Raw genomic sequence first — 21111 nt, 5'->3', positions numbered from 1 at the left:
ACTACTTTTAATGAGATTAAATATTTATCCTACTAGCATACAACAAGTCATTTAAATTATACCAAACAATACGTCTGCTAAATCTAGACTTACTTCAATGGCTGAGCATCACTCTTATATGTTACTATCATATGAAAGATCTCTTAAGTTATACAATTACAACTCACTTTACGTCAAGCCTCTCAACTTATTATTATCATACGTATTATCAATAAAAGGCACCTTACATATTATCAACATTAACACATGCAACATACCATCATTTGTTGCTATCTATGTTATATTTTCAAAATGACACTGACTCTATTTTCATAAAAAAACAGAAAGAGTCGTTTTAATACTTGTTATCTTAAAACTCATTTAAATCTCACAACTAGATTTTTCTCATATTCCTGGCGTCAAATGGCATCAGGTGAAGGTAAAAGTAGCAAATGTCTGAAAAATTACTTTAGTTTTGTAAAGAAAAATAATCCTAGATCTAAACAACTATCACAAGGAAATAAAAATGAATCTAATAATTTAAGGGTAGGTTTTTATCAACAGACTTGTGAATGGCATGTCATCTTTGAAGAATTGTAGTGTGTGTAGTCATATATTCACAAACATATGGATCATATATACGCACATTTAGCATATGTTGTATGTGTGTAATTGCATGCGCATATCGTTATAATATCAATATCAATGTGCACGCATACACATAAATACGACACACACACAAACACGCGCATACATACATACAAACACACGACCACACACACGTGTATGGGCGTGTATTTTTCCCATCCCGCTTGACAACTGATATGGGTTTCTGCTCAATTAAAGATATGACAAAGAGACTGTTAAACTAGAGTTATAATAATAATTTCATCAAATATTTTAGGTGGTACCTCAACATGGACAGCGTCAGGTGTAATATACAGTTTCAGTTTGGTCAGCCCAAAGCTGTAGTACAAGGCGCTTGTCCAAGGTCAGATACAGTGCGACTGAACCTGATACACACACACACACATATACACAGATACACATATGTATGTATATGTATATATACGTGGTATGTCTGAAAAATAACGGGACCGAGTGTGCAGTGTGAACTATGTGCGAAAGATGAATAAGTAGATTGTATTATCATTTAACATGATAGCTTGCTTTCTGCAACCATTGCATATTTTTTCACTTGCTTTTCTCTACACTTCCTGTTTCAGGTAGTTCAGCTATGAGTGCTGAGGAACGAAGGATGAACACCACGCTACGTATAAACCAGGAACTTTTGGTTCGGTTGGGGAAAACTGTCACAAGCACTTGAAATGCTTCAGCAAGTGTATGGAGATGATACCATGTCTTGAGTGGCACAAGAAGTTCAAAGAGAGGTGCGAAGAGGTGGGAGATGACTCCAGGAGTGGGAGGCGTCCAACAAGCAAAACCGAGGTCAACGCCGAGTAGTCAATCAGTAAGTCTAAAAAGGGAACCTGCGGCGTTTGCTTCGCTCTGGGGACATGAAGAGATGGGACTTGTGTCTGGACAAATCGTGGATGCTTCACCATGACAATGCACCTGCAGAGCATCCGCCTGTTCCTGGCCAAGAAGAACGTTGCCGTACTGGGACAACTTATTCAACTCATCTTGCTCTGTGTGACTTTTTTCGTTTCCCCAAGCACAAGAGGAACATTGAAGGGACCCGTTTTGAAGGCGTGAAGGCCTTCAAGATGGCCGAAACGATGGAGCCGAGAGGTATCCCAGATGCATCCTCCTAACAGTGCGTAGAGAAGGATGGAAAAGAGCATTAGACTTACGCGATGATTACTTTGAAGAGGAAACCACTTTGGTGTTTGAAATTGAAATAAATTGTTTGTGACACAGTCCCATTTCTTTCCAGACAGAACACACACACACGCACACACACATACACACACACACACACACGCACACACACACACACACACACACACACACACATATATATATACATACAGTATATACACACATCCATGTATACATATTTATGCATAGGTATGTGTGAAGTAAATATATCAATATTTATTTTTATGTGCCATAAATAACTAGATTATTATTTCCATATCCCAGCTCTTTCAACACAATCACATACAAGTTGTAACACACAAGTTGTAATACGATTGAATTCTCTCTCGAACATAATTTTTATTACTGTAAGATTTATTAATGGCAGAAAAGTTGAAAATAAATGTTTTTAGTTTCTCGAAGCATCGTTAACGATCGGATATATGCATGTATGTATGCATGTTCGTATGTATGTATGTATGTATGTATGTATGTATGTATGTATGTATGTATGTATGTATGCATGTTCGTATGTATGTATGTATGCATGTATGTATGTATGTATGCATGTATGTATGTATGTATGTATGTATGCATGCATGTATGTATGTATGTATGTATGTATGTATGTATGTATGTATCTCTCTTTTCTTCTCTCTGCCTATATATATATGTATACACACACACCCACCCACACACATATATATATTATATAAAATCCGTTCTGTCTGTGTTTCTTCAAGGATCTCAGGCATCCTCCATCCGATTGCGCTCAAATTTGATATGTAGATACCTACGGTATCAGGGCGGCGAGCTGGCAGAAACGTTAGCACGCCGGGCGAAATGCTTAGCGATATTTCGTCTGCGTTACGTTGTGAGTTCAAATTTCACCGAGGTCGACTTTCATCCTTTCGGGGTCGATAAATCAAGTACCAGTTACGCACTGGGGTCGATGTAATCGACTTAATACCTATGTCTCTCCTTGTTTGTCCCCTCTGTGTTTAGCTCCCTTTGGGCAATAAAGAAATATATATAGGTAGAATTGCTGGTGGAGGTACGTTTTTTCTGGAGAGAGAATGTGTTTAGCCCCTTGTGGGTAATAAAGAAATAGGTATCAGGGCGTGTATAAGTCTTGAAAAAATTACAAAAATCGATTCCAGGTGAGAATACGATCGATAAAGCCATGGGAACGTGCATTTGAACGCGCAAGTACATCAGCTGTTGCGATCGATACTACACGTACGCGATAAAAATGCACGTGCAGTTTGCGTAAAAAAGCCGGGTGGCTTGAAATAATGCCATAAAATGCAGTATTTTTAAGAGATTAAAAAAGTAAGAAGCAATGTGCATGTGAAGTTTAAGAAAAATCGGTCGACCGTTTTGGCGCAAAACGAGGACATACCGATACATACACACGCAGCGACATTTTCAGTTTTAATATGTAAGATATATATATATATTATATATATATATTATATATATATATATATGAGAATGGAGTAAGTGGTGCAAGAACACACACGAAAACGAAAAGTCTCGTTAAAGAGGTCACAGATGTGTGACGAAAGGTTTCCGGAGAATGGACATAAGTTAAAATAATAAAATAAGAACAGTAATGAACGAGTGAGGAGTCTTATAGATAAAATGTATGAAACAAAATCTGACACTCTAAGACCAAGAGCAAGCTAGGAACGCAGATGATTAAACAAAAATTCCACCAAATCCACTAAATTGACCGCAAAAAATATTGCTTAAGGCTTGACACTTATAGAGAATGGTCAACATGCTTATTGCTGATGAAATTCCTGATATTGAGTGCAACATAAAAATTAAATGAGAAATTTATCAAGAACTCAAGTCTTCAGCTGTACAAAGATTTGATGCGACATTAAACATCAAAAAATGTTGTATAAGATCTTCAAACTTCTAGTTGTTTTGTTAAACTATGAAACATAATATCTGTTCCCGTTTCTCATCTTTCCACTCACTGTCATCCCGTTCCGCCGAGGTCAACTTTGCCTTTCATCCTTCCAGGGTCGATAAATTAAGTACCAGTTATGCACTGGGGTCGATGTAATCGACTTAATCCGTTTGTCTGTCCTTGTTTGTCTCCTCTGTGTTTAGCCCCTTGTGGGTAGTAAAGAAATATATATATATATATATATATACATACATACATACATGAATACATGAATACATACATACAAACGTACATGCATGTACACATGCATACATACAATAGACAATTACCATGAATATGGAGATTAGTAAATATGTGTATTTATTATTTCTACGTATTTAAATGCCGTACAGTTATACAACATATTTGATTTAAATGAGTATGAGGGACGTTTCTGCAGCATAGATATCTCTCAATTTTATTTGGATCGAGTTGCTTTCGACTGGTTACTAATCTATGCAACTGACGTGATCTGAAGTGAACTAAGTGTTTGCAGGTTTGACTGCTATGACCCTACGCTGACCCTAGATTTGAATTTCGGATCGAGAATATTAGAATTTTAATTAGGTCGAAGTATATTCTTTAAAACCACTATCCTTAGGTGGATTAGGAATTTGTTGGTTTCAGAAATTGCGTACAACTATTAGTCACTAATTCAAATATAATTAAATATATGAAATATGTAAAACTAATTTGTGAGGTGAATTCGAATCTTGCTTTGTATAAATCAAGTTTTAATCTACATGTAGTCTGATCGTGCTATACGTGTTGCAAGAACTTTTAAAATATGTAATTTTACGTATGAGGAAACAGATTACTTCTTGATGTAAGCAGGTTAGATATTACACTGACATCATGTAAATTCAGGCACCTCCTATTTATGTTCTGCTTGATTAATTATAGAACCTTGGAGTCTGCCAAAAAGATGTATATGTAATTCGGGGAAAGAAAAACGTGTAGAAATATTTTGGAACTAAATTTATTCAGATTTCTCAGGATAAATGCAAGTTGCCTTTTCTTTTGTGGGTATTTCAAAGCCTTTGTCTTTGTTTAAATAAAATTTTTGATAAAAAAAAAAAAATCAAATCTTTTATTTTAAAAATACAGAAATTTTTACTGCTAAGATAGGATAATGAGAAATTTAAGTCACGTTCGATCAGTTGCTGACCAATGAAATAGTCAATAGTCACTTTGAGAGTGAAAAATACCGAAAAATTATTTCTTGGTACTATTGTGAGAAACTGTGACAAAATTGCATACGAAATTGTATAAGGAACGTAAAACCATTTTAATTTGAGAATGTTGTTGAGCTTAACGTCAATGGAAGAGTGAGTTTGGAACAGAATCTTCTGCATAGCTCACAATTTTACAGAATTGTTCGAAACACCTGGTACCATGTGTGATGTGCAGGTGTACGTGAGATAAGAATATGCAGTAAAGCTTATGGCGCATTCTTAAAAGAGCTAAGTGGAAAGTTTTCATCCCAAGATCCTCATCAAAGAAACGAGATTTTTTAATAGTTTCAAGACATGGTCTGTGAGGCTGAAGAGCTTGTGAGGATAATTGTACGCTCTGGTCTTTCTTTCTTTCTTTCTTTCTTTCTTTCTTTCTTTCTTTCTTTCTTTCTTTCTTATCAGACCTGAAAATGAATGGTTCCACTGTCAAGTTACAGGTATCCGAGAACTCTGAGATCCGAAGGCATACGCAATCTTCAAGAATACTTTAAATGTCAAAAATTTTCTCTGTTATAACAAATGAGAATGTACCTTTTAAATCAAATAAATAAAAGGAACCTATACACGCCCATTGAAATTTAATGTTAAAATGTCGGCGTACGAAGCCGAATATAGCGGGTTCAAGTCCCATGCTTTTCATAAAAACTTATTCTTTAATGTTATATTATTCCTTTAGAAGTCGCCACAATAACATCTGTAGGCAATGCTTGAAGCCAAAAGTCAATATGATTGAGAATATCTATACATATACAAATCCTAAACACATTTTTCAGTGAAATCTTTCACGGGTAAAATACTGGGACAATAGCATATGTGAATAGATTAAATGCTCTACAACTTTGACCTGCAAAGATGTCTTCTGTTATAAGAATATAAAATTTTAGAGTCTAAAATACTAATTAAAGTTTGAGACCAGCACTGGAAATGTTATTGTAGGAAGTGGGATTAAATCATTTGAAAGATCCTAGGATTCGGTGATGTGATTTTACTAACAATTGATTTTGATTTAAGAAAAAAAATACTATTGTACGAGAACCCAATGTGATTGACCAGAGCATTTGAATGGTACTTCATTTATTTTACTCTAAAAGAAAAGGGAAAAGTTAATCGCGACAGAATTTGGATACAGATTGTAAAGAGTTTTTAGTAATAAAAGTGTTTTTCCCATCATACTAAAGATTCTGCCATTTCACTGGCATTCAAGCAATACTAATATTAAAATAAAATTTGCATAGTTTTTGATCTAAGTATATTTAGATCTAAGTATATCATGGAGACGAATTAACAGATGTTATTGATAAAAATGTGGTAGAACTGAATTCAAAGATAGTTTTCAGCGATTTGATGGTACTATTAACAATAAATAATAGTAAACCTAACCCTTAAAAGCAGTTAGAATAACTCATTGAAGGAAAATAAACAGATTTAATCTCTTACATTATGACGCGTAAATCAAACATTATTCTTTTAGTGGCACGACAGTGCTAATAATAAGCTAATAAAAGTTTGATAAGTTTTATCAATGATAAGATGAGAGTATTTGTAAAAGTATGTACCAATGATAAATGATAAAAACTATTTTTAAACCAATAATTAAAGGAGAAAGAAAAATATTTTTGAGTGAAACTGAGGAAATTTTGGTATTCATATACATGCACACAGATACAGACGGAATTTTCACTTTATTATCGACAAATACCATTTCACAATAATCTGATATCATTTTTTCATATAAAGTTTAATTGCAAAAAAACAGAGGGCTTGATATCTAGAACTCAATACTAATATAATATGTACAGCAAAATATGATATAATATAATAACTGGCTTCAAATTTTAACACAAGGACAGCAATATCATGGAAAGGGTAAGTCGATTACATTGACCCAGTGCTCAACTGTTGCTTGTATTATCGACCCCGAAAGGATGAAATGCAAAGTCGGCGCTCGTGGTATTTGAACTCAGAACATAATCACATACGAATGGCAGTTAAGCATTTTAGCCGGCATGATAACGATACCGCTAGCTCGCACTGTTGCAAGTTAATCATGATTAACTAAAAATTGTCGTTTCGCTTAAGAAATTACGATAAATAAATAGCAGAATATATTTTCAAATTAAAATGTTTGCATTTTCTGAATATTCCTGCAGATTAACCACAAACGTTCATTTAACGTTTGTCTGTAAAACAGAAAGGACAAGCACAAATGAAAGACAGTTTTATTGGGTGTTAATCGTGAAGTTGATCTCGTTTCCATTTACAGTAGCATTTTTTCTCATAACACAAACCTGACTTTATATACTACTGAAACTCTGTGATCACTTCCTTGCTTGCTTGCATGCTTACATGCGTGTTTTTCTGTAATTTAATACAGCAAAACCGGCGCATAATGGGGGAAATAATTTGAAAGTAAGGTTGAAATGTAAATGCAAACAGAATAAAACACGGACAATTGGTTCCCGAGATACGCGGCATTTGGGGGTACCTTCAGAAATAGCCAAAACGGTGAATAATGGGAAAATACTCCGAAAGTAGCATAACCCTGAAATGGGAATATACAATACTGTGAAAGTTCTTTCCAATAGCTTTATATTTACGTTATATAACAATTCATTTTGCATTTTCCTGGAAGTGTGCACATACGCCATAAATAAATGCTGTTACTGGAGTTCAATTTTATCCCAGAAGTTCTATTTCTATTTGATGCTGTAAATAATCAACAAAACATTAAACATGAACTTGTGATGACATGAACGAATTGAAATATTTAACTGAATCATCATAAAATTAACTTTCCTTTCAATAAAATGTTGAAATCAGCTTCAATGTTTTATAAGATGAACTGTCAGTGACTCAACGTGTCACGGGTAGTCTAGTATTTTATAAAAACGAAACGACAAACGAAATGCAATATTTTAGATACCACCCACCATAAATTGCCCAAGCAATTCTAGCTTTAGTTTTTTTCTTTGTTTCTAGACAAAAGTAAATAAATAAATAAATAAAGGAAGAGAGGACAAAATAATCTAAGCAAATAAAATAAGAATCAAAGACAAGTGACAGCTTTTGAAACACATGTACGTTTAAAAACAAAATTAAACACCTATCTTTAAATAAACAGGTGATTGAGATTGAGTATATTAGCTTAAAACCTACTTTCAGAGTCACAAGTCCTAACATATAGGGCATTGAAACAATAGTATAGTCCCTGCCCTGCAGTGAAACAGGTGAAGGAGGACACTATAATTTTTAGTACGCGTGACACAACGAGAGATTTACAAAGATAGCTTGACACATATCCACAAACCTAACTTAGACGCATTATTCTGGTATCTGAAAGCCATAGGTTATATATATATACATATATATATGTATATATATATATATATATATATATATATATATATATATATATATGCACACGCGAGCACACACACACATACGTTTCAGCTTTTAAAAACTAAAAATATAAAATCTATTTGCAGACATGTGTGCATTCATACATGAGTGAATCGATACTTAGATATACTTGCAACGGCGAACAATAATAATAATATTAACAACAACAACAGCAACAACAACAACAACAACAATAATAATAATGATAATAATAATAATAATAATGAAAATAATAATAATAATAATAATAATAATAATAATAATAATAATAATAATAATAATAATAATAATAATAATAATAATAGTGATGGTGCCACAATAAAAACACAGGTAACTGCGCAACCTGATAACCGCTACCTCATATGAGTGACAACGAAAAAACAAAATATTGTGAATAACGGTGGTAACGAAGCTGAAGCCAATGATGGTGACAGTGTTACACCCGGTAGGCTCAGAGATTCTGGTCCGGCTCCAGCCTGTCGATATCCAGAAATGGACCACCACACACGGCGTAGATGGAGTAGGCAAATTAATGCCTGGTAGATGAAATAATAATGCCTGGTAGATGAAAATGGTGTTCAAATTAGGGGTTAATGTATGTATGACCACTGGAAAGAAAAGGGATTGTTTCAACACACGAAACAAAGACTGTGTGATCAAGCTAGAGCAATAAGGAAAAATTGTTGGTTCACAGAAGTAGAGCTCGAAGTTATCAAAAGACGGGTCATGGAAAATAGCAGCAGAAATAACAATGAAAATACAGTTCTTACTAATAAGAGTAATCACGTAGCACAGGAAAGGAGCAGTGGTAGTTTACTTGATGAGAGACATATAGATGATCTAAAAGAAGACAATAAAACTAATGGCGACATGACAGATGAACAAAACGCAATCTACGACAGAATAAAGTCGAGACTACGGGAGAACGATAGCGACATTATTTGCAACCTTAAGAAGGTTGATAGATAGAAATTGAACCAAGAAAAGAAAAATGTCAATGAAATTCTGAAATACATCAGAACAAACAACATCACAGAAACAAATGATTTGATCACGGCAGCTTGCTGTAGCAGAAAACGTAGGTGTTGATGTCAAGAAAAATAAACATAATGGGAGTGACAAAAGAAAAGATCCATGGTGGAAAAGAAGTATCTAGGCAGGGTTAAACATGCTCTCGAAGAAAATCTCTGTAAAATTTATATTTATTATTATTATCATTTTTATTGTGTGAGTGTCAGTACATGTCATCAAGGGGACACTTGGGTAAAATATACGAATCTTAAAAGGGGAGCTTAAAAGCGAACAGAAATACAGGGCACTATAAAGGAAGTATAATATTGAAAGAAAAGGCCTGAAAGTAGTAGCGGTGGGACTGAAACAGCGCCTCGTTGCAAAGAACGCAAAGATGATAAAAATCGACCAAAGATGGAGGGTTACCACCAGAATAGGTTATTCAGAGTAGATCAGAAGAGATTCTATAAAGAAATAAATGGAGGGTGTACAGATGAAAATTTGATACCAGATAACATTGAAAGTCAAGGGTTTTGGAGTGACATCTGGAGTAAAGACAAGGAGCACAAGAAGGATGCTGAATGGTTGCAAGAACTGAAGCAAACAGTAGTCTGTTCATATCAGGTAGATCCAGTCATTGCAGTTAGAAGTGACGGAAATCAGCAAAAAAAAAAAAAGAAATGAGCAACTGGAAGGCCCGGGGGGGGGGCCATATGTAGTTCAAGGCTACGGGATGAGAAGATTTGGGGAATGTCATGCACGAATAGCTGCGCAACTCAACGCCTTGTTAAATGCCGACCAAGCAACACTAGAGTGATTGATATTGGGTAGGACAGTACTGTGCCAAAAAACATCAAACAAGGCAATACGGTAGACAATTATAGGCCGATATCCTGTGTACCACTTATATGGAAGTTATTGACTGGAATTCTCGCAGAGTCAATGTCCGAATATCTGGAAAAAAATGGAGTCTTGCCACATGAGCACAAGGGTTGCAAGTGTAAGTGCAGAGATACCAAGGATCAACTCCTAGTAGACAAAACTGTACTTAGAGACTGCAGGAGGAGGAAAAGTAACTTAGCCATGTCAGGGATGGACTATCGTAAAGCGATTATGGAGTGAATGAACCTATTGCATCGAATGTTGAACGATTGCTTGGAAAAATTATGGCGAATTGGAGGACGGATCTGACAGCATACGGAAGAAGTTTACGGACAGTAGAAATTAGGAGGGGCATCTTCCAAGGGGTCTACCTGTCCCCAATGTTCTTTGTACTCTGCTTGATACCACTAACACTGAATCTGAGGAAAGCAAATGCTGGGTATGTATTCAGAAATTGAAAACGAATGAAACTGAAAATATGTAGGTAAAGAAAAGAATGTATGGTCAATTTCATAGGGATGTTGAAGGTAAGAGAGACAGAGAAAAAAGATGGCTGTGGATGACTAAAAGTGATTTAAAACCGGAAACGGCGGCTCTAATATGTGCTTCCCAAGAGCAACCACCAAGAACAAACTACATAACATACAGAATAGACAACTCAACTGAAAGTAATAAGTGCAGAATATGTGGACAAAACAGTGAAACCGTATGACATATTACCAGCGAATGTATGCCACTAGCCCGAAGGAATACAAGAGACACCACGACAATATAGCCAGGCTGTGAAAAATGTAGCAGTACTACCAATAATTGCCAGAGCCCTGGGAAAAGTGAGTAAAAATCTTGAGAAGTACATGGAACAAATAGGGGCTGCAATAAGGGTGGAGCACTTGCAGAAAACAACACTGCTTGGAAACGCTCGAATACTCCTGAAGGTGCTCGAAAAATAAAGGTGTTTCCTTAGTTCACAGGCACAGTAGTACATCTACAGCGATCGAAGCTGTGCAATGACAATAAATATGATAATAATGATAATAATAATATAATAATAATAATAATAATAATAATAATAATAATAATAATAATAATAATAATAATAATAATAATAATTAATGGCATGCACTGACTCTTACTCGATAATAAGAGCGAGCGTCGCTTGCGGGGTCACTCCCAAAAACTCTATCTGCGACGATTTTATCTCAATCGAAGGAGAGGGGCTTTCTCCGTCCGGGTTGCGGATCCGTGGAATAAGCTGCCGGACGAGATAGTGAAGATGCCGACGACCGCTCGGTTCAAAGTCTCCCTTGACCACAAGTGGCCTGAACTCTTTACATGAACACCACCCTGTACTTAACTCCATGTCCCCCTACATGGCCTTGCTTTTTGATTTTTGAGCCCCAAAATTAACTAACTAATGATAATAATAATAATAATAATAATAATAATAATAATAATAATAATAATATAATAATAATTATAATTATAATTATAATAATTATAATAATAATAATAATAATAATAATAATAATAATAATATTAATAATAATAATAATGATAATGATAATGGTGATGAAGACGACGACGACGACGATGATGGTGATAATAATAATAATGGTAGTCTGTAGTACCAAGAAGAACAGTGGGAAGAGGACTGATTGGATGCGAACACAGCATTAGAGCAGAAGAAAACTACATAGTATGGTATGTAAAATTCCACAGAACCGCTATTATTGGAAGTAAGAAGGTCAGGTTTTTGTAGGCTGGAAGATTACAAAGATGAAGCACTTGAAAATGAATGAAACTGAAAACAGGTTTATAAAGAAAAGAATGTATGAACAAATTCATAGTGATGTTGAAAATAAGACAGACAGAGAAAAAAATATGGTTATGGATGACTAAAAGTGATTTAAGGCCGGAAACGGAGGCTCTAATCTGTGCTGCCTAAGAGCAAGCATTAATAACCGTCAATACACGCCCAAAGAAGTTGCACGACTCAACCGCAACGTATCATAAGATGAAAGTATGAGCGAATATGAGCAGAAGGGCATGCATGGATATGTTAGTAGAAAACTTCGGGCTGACAGTAATATTGATCAGGAAAGCAGCCTATCTTTGGGATGGTATGCGTTTGTAATCTAGGAACAAGAAATATCACCCAATTACCTGATGCACGAAAGGGACAGAGATGCAAGAAAAGTAGCAAATTGTGATAACCGATGCAGACTGTGTGAAGTTAAAACCGAAGATATCATTCACGTCTGAAGCAGTTATCCGAAAGTATCGTCACGGTATTATCTACCGAATGGACATTATGTTGTAGCTAGAACACTCTATAATGAAATCTGTCGGAAGGATAACAAAAAAGAACCTACGGTATGGTAGAAGTCAGAAGTAATCATAATAAAAAGAAGGAATAGTGATGAAGTATCCAAGTGAAAACCTCAATAAAATTAAAACATAATGGATCTGACATAGTAATTTGGATTAGAGAAGAGAAACTGTGTGCAGTTGTGGAAATTAGCTGTCCAGTGAATGTTAACAAAAAGCTAAAGATCAGAGAAAAAGAAAATATCTACACTGAACTATTAAGAACCCGGCAGTTACTCTATCCAGATTACAAGTTCAGGTCTATACCTGTAATTATTGGGGTCCTGGGATATGTAACACACTGCCTAAATACCAATCTTGAGAAATTAGGCTTCTCAAAATCGGAAAGGTGAAAGCTGATTTGAAGACTACAGGTCCAGTCCATCACTGGAACTGTAAAAACCTGTAAAACTTTCATTTAAATATATATGAAAATGTCTAGTCATACAAGTATATGCATGAGAAGACATAGATAAAAACAAAACACACAATTTTGCATGCATGCATACATACATACATGCATACATACATACATACATACATACATACATACATACATACATACATACATACATACATACATACTTACATACATACATAGATACAAACTTACATACATTTTTGTTACTTTTTAAATTCCAGTGAAGGAGCCTTGGATCTTGAAACGAGCTCTTTCTCTATTGGCAAGAAATGTTGAAATGAAACTGAGTAATGGCGTACATACATACATGCATAAATACAAATGCACATATATATACGTATGCATCTGTACATATATCCATACATAACGCATATCCATATTCCAGCCGTGAGGAAAATAGGAATGCAAAACCTGTTCTTGTATGACGTTGATGAATGTGAACGAGATAGGGGAATCAATGACAGTCTGATCAATGCTTAGAGAAATATTTTTCGGTTTCTTCCACAGCCAGCTCAGCTTAAGCAACTGCTATGTATAACAATCATAAATTAGACTACCACTGTAGTGGATATTTCAATTTGGACAACATTTCATTGCAATCAATATTTTCTTTGTATATATACAACAGAGTGTGAATCAAATGCACTAAAGTAAATTTAGATATTAGAATACCTAACTGTAATATAAATAGGTAAAAGCAAGTTTATTTAATTATTGTTCGTTGCTTTTTTTCCATTAAGTTCTTCAGTTTTGATACAATGCGCGATTAGTCTGTGCCTTTCATGCATTTTTTTCTGATTGTATTTCTATTTCTTCCCGTTTATCCGTTCATTTCTTGTGCATTTTGTTTCTTTCTAATATATACAACTTTGCATTGCAAACTTACCCGTAATTTCTCAATAGTAGGATTTCTTTCTCACACTCAATCTATCTTTCTTTCTTGAATAATTAGAGAAAATGTAGTTGCTTCTTGCGATTAATTAAATAAACTATTTGAATAATGAAAACAAAAACTGATTTAATATAGAAATAAGTATTTCTTCAACATATAATCATACATATATATATGTGTGTGTGTGTGTGTGTGTGTGTGTGTGTGTGTGTGTGTGTGTGTGTGTGTGTGTGTGTGTGTGTAAATATATAAAGTTTATCGATATATTTTGAACATTTTTGTATATCTAAAATATTCCGTGATGTCTATTTGTGCAAGAAACTAAAAATAAAAGAGAATGTAGTCCCTTGACGAACCCTTTCATAATTTGCTGCCCATTTTTCCCTTCATTTTTCTTCTCATAAAAATATACCATATCTGTTATTGGATTTCTAATGCCCGTAAAGCAAAGCTTTATAATATTCCAATTTATTTTAATTTTTCTGATTCACTTAAGACGCACACACACATATACACAAGCAAACAAATATATGCATTCATTTATATATGATGTATGTATATATATATATATATATATATTATATATATATATATATATGTGTGTATGTATTATGTATATATATATATATATATATATATATATGTGTATGTATATATGTATATATGTATATATAATATGTATTTATGTATATATTTATATATATATTTATATATAATATATATATATATATATATATATATATATTATATATTTGTGTTTGTATCCCCCGATCGCTTGATAACTGACGTTAGTACGTTTAAATCCCCATAGCCTAGTAGTTCGACAAAAGAGACCGATAGATGAAATACTAGGCTTACAAAGAATAAGTCCTGGGGTCGATTTGTTTGGCTAAATGCGGTGCTCCAGCATGGCCACTCTCAGATGACTTGAAACACACACAGACATCTATATATTACTACGAACGTATACAGAGAGAAATAGAGCATTTTTTTATAAGACCGGTAAACGTTATATGCATACAATGAATCTCAAATACCAGTTTGCATGTACATATGCACGGTTTTTTACGTACGTGTATCTTCAAGAGTATACGTATCTGCCTGTATGTAAGTATATAAGTAAGCATGCGTTTGCGCATTTGAGCATATGCTTAAAGACACACACACACACTTGTGTGTGTGTGTGCGCGTGTGTATAAACTTTTGTAGAAGAATATGGTTATTTCTATATTAAATTAGATTTTATGATTCTAATAGAAATGGTTATATAATAGTTCCCAAGAAGCAAGTAAATTTTCTTTAATTATTCGAAGAAAGAAATCAAAGAGGAGGAGAGAGAGAAAGAGAGAAGCAAAAAAAATTATTACCAATGAAAAAGAAATAGTGCGATTGAAATTTTAGGGGAGAGATAAAGATAGTAAAATAGAGAGAAGTGCACTTGAAAGGAACAAAACGCAAAAGAAATTGAACGATAAAAAAAGAACAAATAGAAAGACGAAAGAAGTCATAAAGGAAAATTGTAATAAAAAGGAAAAAAATATATAAACACACGTTGTCACAAAAGTGAAGAACTTAAACGGAAAAAAGGACACATGAATAAATGATAAATAAATCAATAATAATTATAAAACAAAATAAAATAAAAGACGTGTAAAAAGGATGATCGTGTGAGGGGTGGGGAGACTTTTACTAACCTATTCTCTATATGTGATATATATATATATATATGTGTGTGTGTGTGTGTGTGTCTGTGTGTGTATCTGTGTGTATGGATGTATGATTACATATATAAATATATGTATGTACGTGCCTGTATGTATGTGATGGTGTACGCGTATATATATAGTAACGCATACGCACACACACACATATACACTCATGAATACATATACATACATATATATATTTACATACACACACACACATATATATATATATATATATATGTGTGTGTGTGTGTGTGTATGTGTGTGTGTGTGTGTGTGTATGTATATAGATATGTATATACATATATATGCGTATGTGTATATAAACATATATGATAGAGAGAAAGAGAGAGAGAGAGAGAGAGAAAGAGAGAGTCAGAGAGTGAGAGAGAAAGAAAGAGAGAGAAAGAAAGGCTAACACTGTGAAAAAGAGGAGAGAATCAGATCAACGCTTGAAATATGAAAGCAAGTTAACAAAGGGGGATGAACATAATCATAAGCTGCTTAGCTATGAAAAGAAAACAGTTAATGAAAGCATCGCCACTACCTCTACTACCACAACAACCATCCCCACCAGCAACACACTACTACCAAAACCACCACCACCACCACCACCACCATAACCACCACCATTACCACCACCACCATCATCATCACAACACCAGTTGATGATCATGATGATGGTGTACATCATCATCATCATCATCATCATCATCATCATCATCATCATCATCATCATCATCAATGCAGAAAACACCAGAAGCAATAAAATGAGAAATAAGAATAATAGACACAAAACATGAAACACAAACGACAACAAAATAATATCTACAGCATCAAGAGCCCATCCATATTCAACAACAGCAGCAACAATGGAAATCTTACGACGACGACGACGATGATGATGACGATGATGGTGTCGGCGGCGGCGGTGGTGGTGGTGGTGGTGCTGAAATAATGTTACAATGGTGATGTTAATAAAATAATGGTACAGCTGACACTTTATGGACAAAATTCAGTATCGTCACCTATCTGACCAACTCTCATCACAAAGACTCTTTTCAAAACACACCCCGACCACATAAACCATCAGACCCGCCACATATTTATTCAACATTATCACTACAACCTCCACCACTGCTACAAACGCCACCATAACCCACCGTCTCTACAGCTACTAATAAAAATTGGAAACAATAATTTTTAACGAAAACTACCACAAGAACAATAGCGACGAAAATAAAATATGAAAGCAACATCAATACGCAAAACAAGCACACATGCACACACACACACACACACCACACACACACACCACACACACACACACACACACACACCATACACACACACATACACACAGACACACACTCTCACTCACACACACACACACCACAAACACACACACATTCACACACACACCACACACACAGAAATGTGCGAACTGGTTTCAGGTGCTGTTACTATTGTTGTTAGTACGAGGGAGGAGGTACTTACTTTGGTGTTTAATGGCGAGAAAAATATATAAATCAGCGAAAACTAACAAAGGTGAAAAAAAAATCTTAAAATAGATTGAATAAAAGTGTTTGATCGGGCAACATGATGAGAATAAAACTTTCATTAAATTTGCAATGAAACTCTTCCAAAAATAACAGAGAAATATTCATCTGGAAGTCTACGAAATTTTTATACTATTGTACCATGCTTATATATATATATATATATATATATATATATATATATATATATATATATATATTTTAATCCGAAACGTTTATTGCACCCAGGTTCTGCACAAACATCATGCACTTTAGTTGTTAAAGGTTCAGGGATTCTAATACCAAACTAGTCATGAATGGATACTAATTTCTTCATATATAAGGCACAATGATAGAGAAGAAAGAAACGTATTAAGGCTCTCGGCTCAGAGATCAATAGGACGTATCCAGCAGTATTGTTGATGTTTTCATATAAACTATTTATTTTACAATATTTGTTTTCCAAAATCACTTTGCTGTGATTCGGGAGATTGAGCCTTTCAAATGTAAACTGCAGTTATCTGTGTGGAGGACTTAAATAAATATACATCGTCCGGCAGTTGTACTAGTTATCTTTGCATTAAGAGATGGGAACGTCTGTTCAATATGAACATTTTGATAGAACACTGCCTCCGACTGTGTGCTAAGACTTCTTACGTATCGTAATTACCAAAGATTCGCAGAACGAAATTCACCTCTATTTCTTGGGAGGTTTTTTCAATGAACACAGCTGTCCCATTCTACTGTTTAAGAAGAAACTAAAGATACTTGTTGCAGCTTTTGTTAAATGTGCTTAAATACCGTGCGCTCGATGCTTCTTTGCATTGTAGACTATGGAGGCTACTACATGTTGTAGAATTATATAAACACAGATATTATATTGGTATAATCGAGAGATTGCGATGTGCATATGTGTAGTAATGAAATTCATATATATGATGAGTTCTAGTACTCACACTTTCGTTCAGAGTTCCGATGTATATATCTCTCACAAGAATAGTTCATACATCTAATTTGCTGCGGCAACGTAGAGTTTGATATCATAACAACATTTTGTTGGTTTTCCTGTTGTGATTTACATCAAAATGTAGTTTTCTTTCATTATTTTGGCTGCTTCCTAAATCCAGCTTGATGACGATGATCTCGACGAGATCGATGATGTACGTCTATCGTGTTTTTTATTGTCTGCGAGACTGATTGTATGTCGATATATTTTGATCAGGAGCGGTTCATAACCAATGAGCATGGGTCCAGTCAACTTTCTTATTCTATTGACATAACTCTTCTCAAAATCTGGCTGTTTCAAGTAGTGATGTTTTCTGGAGCGTCTTAGTCTTGACAGTGATCTCAAGCCTGCCAGGTTACTTCCGAAATTGTTTTGCAACGGTTCCAGGTGCCCCTATCACAACAGGTAAAACTTCCAGTTCTTCAGTTCCAACAAACGTGCAATCTCGTGTTTCAAATCTTGGTACCTATTTATTTGTCCCTCTCTACAACGCGGTAATAATCTAGGGTAGCGATGTCGATAATCAAAAAATGTCTTTCTTTCTCAACCAAGATCAAATCAGATCATCTTGCCACAATAAACAGTGTCACATTGAAATCCCATAGCAATTTCACCATATGAAAGAGTGGAAAACCAAATTGTACTCAATGTATTCATTGAATAAGTTAATATTAAAAAGGGAATCTTCCAAGGAGACTCGTTTTCACCGTTACTTTTTGTAATTGCACTAATACCCCTAGCGATGACTCTTAGGAAAATCAAAATGGCCTACCGATGTGAAAAGAAAGGCCCGTCATTGAACCATCTTTCTGTTTATGGATGACCTGAAATTGGGTAATCTGAAAAAAACCCCAAAAAACAGATAGATTCCTTAATCGAAATAGTCCAGAAGGGACATCGGTATAGAATTTGGGGTTACCAAATGCTCAGTACTTAATATGAAAAGAGGGAAGAGGGCAGCCTGCAGAATATTGCGGTAACCACCAGGAGAGACCATGGGTGAACTCAACGGTAGTGGGTATAGATACTTAGGGATTTTGGAGCCGGATGAAATTCTATACAGAGAAATGAAAGTCAAGCTCGACGACGCGTATCAAAAAAGGGTGAATATGGTGTTGAAATCCAACCTGAATGCCAAAAATTTGATTACCGCAATGAATATCTGGGCAGTTGCGGTGGTCAGATCCAGTGCGTCCATCCTCAAATGGACTAAGGAGGAAATATCAACACTGGATAGAGAGATGTCAAAGTTGATGACGCTTCATGGGGTGCTACACACTAATGCAAACGTAAACAGACTATATGACCATTGTATAAGGGGTGAAAGGAGAACACTTGCCGAGTATTTGATAAATCGTGATGAAAACCTGCTGCAATATGCCGCGAAATAGATGTGTGTAAATGCAGATGAAATGATGGGCAAGGAAGAATATAACCGAAGAGATGAGGAGAAGAGAAAAGAAGACCTTCTTGAAATGAAAATGTATGGACAGTTTGAAAGGAGCATACAAGACGTTAAGGACAATACAGCATCGTGGGCATGGCTTGAAGGGAGGTGGTTTGAAACGTTTGAAAAGCCTGATTATTGCTGCACAATATCAGTCTCTCGATATCAATTCAGTGAAGTATAACATCTATAAAACTTGTGACACCCGGAAATGCGCCGTCACAATATAGTGTGTGTGTATCTTCAACGGCTCTTATGCCGTAAATACCGATATGAAGTAACAGAAAACTGGTATGAGCATGTACCAAGTAAAGTTATGCAGGAGGAAGGAAAAGTTACGATGCAACGATACTCTGAGACCATGATTTTCTGACGGATCGTGTAATCGAAGACCGTTAGCCAGATGATGTCATATTGAATAAGAAAGGCAAATACTGTCAGACCCTTGATGTAGCCATACCAAATGACATGAATGTTGTGAGTAAAGAGATTGAAAATCTCACCAAGTACTTTGAATTGAAAGTGGAAATTGCAAGAGTGTATGGAATGCGAGAGGTTAATGTAAAAGTGATACCAGTGGTGATCGGAGCGTTGGGCTCAATCCCATTGAAACTTCAAAGCTTCTTAAGGCAACTAGAAATCCCATGTAAGATTGATGACTTGCAAGCCCTGCGCTGAATAACAACATGGATGTGCTACACCGGGTTCCCCATTCAAAAACAAATCTAATCCAATAACATCGATGGAATTAGATAAAAGAACCTGCAGAAGACTTAATGGAAGCAGTCTTTTAACGAAAATAATTCAACAAAAAAACGATTTTTTCCTGCCATACAAATCACAGTTTCTCCTATGTACGATATCATAGGGAAGTATATGCGAAACACACACGCGAAATCAACACTGGTAAGTTTACAAATTATAAAATAGAAATGGAACAAAACAATAAGTGCATAAATTGATTAATTACGCATACACTCGAATGTCTACACAATCATATGTACATTTTGATTCCCATAGGACTACAGATATATCTCAATGTTTACACAACAACGTGAAATTTACAGGACACACATTTATGCATATGAAAACACGTATCACAAACGAAACAGAAACAAAAACAAAACTTTTTTCTTATTTTTATTTTTCGAGCTAATACAGACAAAGCGAACCATTTATAAGTTTAAAATCACCACAAAAAACTATGCTCGAAAATAAATAAATCAACAAAATACAAACGAATATAGATCTGTTAGCCTTAAGAAGCTACGTTATGAGCAATGTCTACATGCAGAGAACTCGGTGACAGTGTTGTCTCAAAAGCTCGTCATACCTCATTGGTAACAAAGTAAATTACAAACCAGATTGGTCGTCGACCGGATCACAAAGGGTCACGTACTCGATACAGATATGCTAGTTTTAAGATGCTACGTTACGAGCAATGATC

Source organism: Octopus sinensis, linkage group LG20 (assembly GCF_006345805.1).
Source record: "Octopus sinensis linkage group LG20, ASM634580v1, whole genome shotgun sequence".
Classification (NCBI taxonomy): domain Eukaryota; kingdom Metazoa; phylum Mollusca; class Cephalopoda; order Octopoda; family Octopodidae; genus Octopus; species Octopus sinensis.
Note: the sequence above shows the minus strand (reverse complement) of the source record.